This window comes from Pinus tabuliformis, chromosome 3_1 (assembly GCF_031772625.1).
Source record: "Pinus tabuliformis cultivar Carrire ecotype Pingquan chromosome 3_1, CPIR1, whole genome shotgun sequence".
In the NCBI taxonomy this organism is placed as follows: Eukaryota; Viridiplantae; Streptophyta; class Pinopsida; order Pinales; family Pinaceae; genus Pinus; species Pinus tabuliformis.
In genome coordinates this window covers 535,107,090-535,113,089 of record NC_142301.1, presented here as the reverse complement: position 1 = coordinate 535,113,089, position 6,000 = coordinate 535,107,090, and positions in this window count along the sequence as shown.

Here is a 6,000-nt window from a genome sequence, read left to right as displayed (position 1 = left end):
ATATCAAGGCTGGCTTTAGGAGGACAGGAATCTGGCCACTGAATTATGATGCTCTTATGCATGATACTGGTTGTAGCCAAGCGTTTCATGTGGATGGTCACGAAGAAGGGAATGTCCAAACATGTGTTGAAGTGCAAGAAGTAGATGACCAAGATGATGTTGTTGCAGCTGGTAATATGATTTCCCTGTCTCAAGGACAGTTATATGCTGAAGATGATGAAACTGTATGTGAAACACAATATAACAATGAAAAAATTCCTAGTAACATGGAGATTGTTCCACCAACTCAAGAACATCAAATTCCTGTTGCTGATATTGCTAATGATATTGTTGAACATGCAGTTGACAATGACCAATTGACATTGCCAAGCCAAGTAACCCCACCTTCATGGCTAGCAGAAGCAATGATAAATATGAATGCACATAGTGTCTCAGCAACCAATGAAGAAAGCATGAACATGCCCTCACAACCAGCAGAATTGAACAGTGAAATTGTTAATTTTTTTGTGGACAATAGATCAATGGAAGAAGATGAAGGACATAATGGGGCATCAAATGAAGATAATGATATGGTTCAATCAGTTCCAACAGATATTGAAAGGGAAATACCAAGCAATGACATGCAGGTGGGAGGGGTGGAGAAGACACTTGGACAGTTCCTAAAGCTACCAGTAGAGAGAGTATCAATGAGAAAAAAATAAGGTGCACCGGGTAGTCTTCGTCTGGGTCGAAGCTCACAGTTACTCATCTCAGAGGACTATATAAACCTGTTAGTTGAGTCAGAAAAAAAGAAATTTGAAATGCAAGAATTAAAACAGAAAAAGAAGGATATGGTCAAGGAGAAGAAGGTAGCAAGGATTGTTGCAGCGCAACAGTGAGCAGAAGAAAGGATTGAAAGAGATAAAGCAAGGCAAGTTAAGGACCAACAAAAGCAAATGGCAAGATAGGAAAAGGAAAAACGAAAGGCACAACAAATGCTTGAAAAGGAACAAGGGATGATCAACGATACAAGAATAGCCGATGAAACCAGGATTATTTCAAACTCATTGGACTCCATTGCAGATAATACACCATTATTCCAAGATCTCATAAACATTCAAGTGCCCCACTATCAAACCGAGGGTTTACCCACTTGCCTTGTTCCTACCAGAGCTGGTGTCAATTCTCTGTATGCTCATTACACACCTCCACTTAATGCAGGGGTCAGTAGTGCAAATGTGAGGTATGGGTACTCAATACCTCCATGGTTGGAAGCTGCAAATTGGAATCAATCATATGGCATCAATCAACCATTTCCTAATCAGCCCTTGACTGGTAGGCCAACCTACCTGGCTCAAGAAGGTAACTCGGGGAGTTTTGGCACTCAAGATTCTCAGGGCCATAAAGAATAGGGGTGTCATATGTTTTTGGTTCTAACCACATTATGATGTGGATTTTGGATGGATTGTATCTTTTTCTTGGCACAAAAACATTTTGGCTTACAACCTAGTAGTGATTTCTTGTGGCAACCTAACTGTGTGTTGATAAGAAATTTTCAATGGAATATGTCTTTCTGTAAAATATTAATTATGATAAAACTATTTCTATAAGTTATTCTGTGCGCACTGTACAAAGCTCTAAACTCACTTATGCCTCCAATAAGCATTATCTAAAGGAACACCATACAACTTATAAAAAATAAGTGCCATTGTAAATCTCTTCTAATGGGTCTGCATTCACTACACCACTATACTTTCCTGATTTAGATCGAACATATTTACCATATAAATTTTATTAGAAACAAGAACAGTTATAATTTGATGACAGTGCTGGGCAAGTTTACAATCACTTAACACTGAATAGAAGTCTACACTCACAATTAGAAACACCTCCTGCTCGCTTCTAATGTACGAGGCACTAGTAGTAAGGAACTCTATACTTAGCATGTTATTGATTGAATTAGAATGAATAAGAACTTTACATTGCTGGAAACTAGAAATAAAATAAAGAACATAGTTATGATTTTTATCAATCACCTAGCTAGCCTATTTTTTTACTATTGCCCAACTTAAAGAGAGCATGTGTTTTTATATGTGTTTGTATAAATGATGGAAGTATCTAAATTAATCAAATCAGTTGATGAACAACTATGAGAATCATATTGTTCCATCTTGTTACATCAACTTTCCAAAAGATATAGAAATTTGGGTGCACAGTAACCTAATCAGCGATATGACGAATTGTGGCTTAGTCATTAATTCTTTTCTAAGCACCTATTCACCTTTTTCATTTTCCTTCATGAGTAGATCAATTGTTTGACTATATGAGTGATTCACATATGACAATTGTTTGGTTAACTAATGAATTGTTATGATTGACGCAAAGTTACAACACCCTTCTTAGAGTTGCAACAACAATATTGAGCAAGTTGTAGCAATAACCATGTGCTATAAGTCACAACAATGGTGAGAGTCACACCAAGTAAGCAGAGGCGAGAGTCATAACAATAAGGGGTTAGATCGAACATATTTAGCATATAAATTTTATTAGAAACAAAAACAGTTATCATGTGATGACAGTGCTGGGCAAGTCCACAATCACTTAACACTGAATAGAGGTCTACACTCGCAATTAGAAACACCTCCTTCTCGCTTCAAATGTACAAACCATAAAAACACAAACGTTAACATGCAAGAATAACTCAGCATGTTGCGACAAGAAGGCAGTTAAGGAGTTGACAATATTAAAGTTGCAATAGCTATTGTTCAAATGCGTATATTATCTTGCAGTTCTGTCTTGACTCTGTTTATGTTAGCAAAAGTTTCATGGTCAGGGTATGATGCTAGAGCCAACCAAACCAGAGAAACAGTTCAAAAACTCTTAGAGTTAGAACAATTGATCTTGAAAGTTGCAGTAAACGAAATATAACAGTTGCAGTTAAGTGCGAGAAGAATTGTTGGAAATAAAGTATGATACTACAACTACTCTATGAAGTACAAATAATACCTTGCTAAGGAAGGGGTCCTACCTCCTTATACGAGGCACTAGTAGTAAGGAACTCTGTACTTAGCATGTTATTGATTGAATTAGAATGAATAAGAACTTTACATTGCTGGAAACTAGAAATACAATAAAGAACATAGTTATGATTTTTATCAATCACCTAGCTAGCCTATTTTTTTACTACTTCCCAACTGAAAGAGAGCATGTGTTTTTATATGTGTTTGTATAAATGATGGAAGTATCTAAATTAATCAAATCAGTTGATGAACAACTATGAGAATCATATTGTTCCATCTTGTTACATCAACTTTCCAAAAGATAGAGAAATTTGGGTGCACAGTAACCTAATCAGCTATATGATGAATGGTGGCTTAGTCATTAATTCTTTTCTAAGCACCTATTCACCTTTTTCATTTTCCTTCATGAGTAGATCAATTGTTTGACTATATGAGTGATTCACATATGACAATTGTTTGGTTAACTAATGAATTGTTATAATTGACGCAAAGTTACAACACCCTTCTTAGAGTTGCAACAAAAGTATTGAGTAAGTTGTAGCAATAACCATGTGCTATAAGTCACAACAATGGTGAGAGTCACACCAAGTAAGCAGAGGCGAGAGTCATAACAATAAGGGGTTAGATCGAACATATTTAGCATATAAATTTTATTAGAAACAAAAACAGTTATCATGTGATGACAGTGCTGGGCAAGTCCACAATTACTTAACACTGAATAGAGGTCTACACTCGCAATTAGAAACACCTCCTGCTCGCTTCAAATGTACAAACCATAAAAACACAAACGTTAACATGCAAGAATAACTCAGCATGTTGCGACAAGAAGGCAGTTAAGGAGTTGACAATATTAAAGTTGCAATAGCTATTGTTCAAATGCGTAGATTATCTTGCAGTTTTGTCTTGACTCTGTTTATGTTAACAAAAGTTACATGGTCAGGGTATGATGCTAGAGCCAACCAAACCAGAGAAACAGTTCAAAAATTATTAGAGTTAGAACGATTGATCTTGAAAGTTGCAGTAAAGGAAATATAATAGTTGCAGTTAAGTGCGAGAAGAATTGCTGGAAATAAGTATGATACTACAACTACTCTATAAAGTACAAACAATACCTTGCTAAGGAAGGGGTCCTACCTCCTTATACGAGGCACTAGTAGTAAGGAACTCTATACTTAGCATGTTATTGATTGAATTAGAATGAATAAGAACTTTACATTGCTGGAAACTAGAAATAAAATAAAGAACATAGTTATGATTTTTATCAATCACCTAGCTAGCCTATTTTTTTACTACTGCCCAACTTAAAGAGAGCATGTGTTTTTATATGTGTTTGTATAAATGATGGAAGTATCTAAATTAATCAAATCAGTTGATGAACAACTATGAGAATCATATTGTTCCATCTTGTTACATCAACTTTCCAAAAGATAGAGAAATTTGGGTGCACAGTAACCTAATCAGCGATATGACGAATTGTGGCTTAGTCATTAATTCTTTTCTAAGCACCTATTCACCTTTTTCATTTTCCTTCATGAGTAGATCAATTGTTTGACTATATGAGTGATTCACATATGACAATTGTTTGGTTAACTAATGAATTGTTATAATTGACGCAAAGTTACAACACCCTTCTTAGAGTTGCAACAACAGTATTGAGAAATTTGTAGCAATAACCATGTGCTATAAGTCACAACAATGGTGAGAGTCACACCAAGTAAGCAGAGGCGAGAGTCATAACAATAAGGGGTTAGATTGAACATATTTAGCATATAAATTTTATTAGAAACAAAAACAGTTATCATGTGATGACAGTGCTGGGCAAGTCCACAATCACTTAACACTGAATAGAGGTCTACACTCGCAATTAGAAACACCTCCTGCTCGCTTCAAATGTACAAACCATAAAAACGCAAACGTTAACATGCAAGAATAACTCATCATGTTGCGACAAGAAGGCAGTTAAGGAGTTGACAATATAAAAGTTGCAATAGCTATTGTTCAAATGCGTAGATTATCTTGCAGTTCTGTCTTGACTCTGTTTATGTTAGCAAAAGTTTCCTAGTCAGGTTATGATGTTAGAGCCAACCAAACCAGAGAAACAGTTCAAAAACTAAACTTGCTAAAATGAACAAAAGTAGTCATATCTACATGGAATGAAATCCCGAATTCAATGAAAAAAATACTATAGCAGGGACAATAAAAATGCATCGTTTTTATCTATAAAGCGAACACAGTAACAAGGGGCTACTCTGACAGGCATGTCAAAGTGCCAAGCCAAGTCCACTCGAAATTTACATGAATTTACAAGTTATGCAAGTCAATTGAGAGCAGCGACAGAGAGTTTCGAGGGTTTGTCTGGGCTCATTTCTGCGATGTTCCATTTTCCCTTTGTCTTTCTGCTCGGGGCCGGCTGTGGGGCGAAGCCCTCCGCCGAGAATGGCACGGGACGGCCGAGGGCACGGGATGGCCGAGGGCACGGGACGACAAATTTAACAGCGAAAACAACAAATAACTCACACAACACATATGTAGCAGGTAGAGCGCACATAGAGTGCACGAATAGGTCACACCGCCGAGGATGGCACGGGACGGCCGAGGGCACGGGATGGCCGAGGGCACAGGACGGCAAATTTAACAGCGAAAACAACAAATAACTCACACAGCACATATGTAGCAGGCAGAGCGCACAAATAGGTCACACCGCCGAGGATGGCACGGGACGGCCGAGGGCACGGGATGGCCGAGGGCATGGGGTGGCAAAAATAACAGCTAAAACAACAAAAATAACATAGAAAACAATGAAATTTTCGCAAAAACCCTAAACCCTCAACAACAAACAGGATCAAAATATCCAAAAACCCTAAACCCTAAAAAAAAATCCTCAAAAAAATGCCATAAAATGCCATAGAAAGTTTACAAAATATCCAAATAGAGTTGCTTGTGTTGAAAAACACAGAGAAATTGCTGGTAGGATTAAAATCCTACCGGATACAGGCCATGG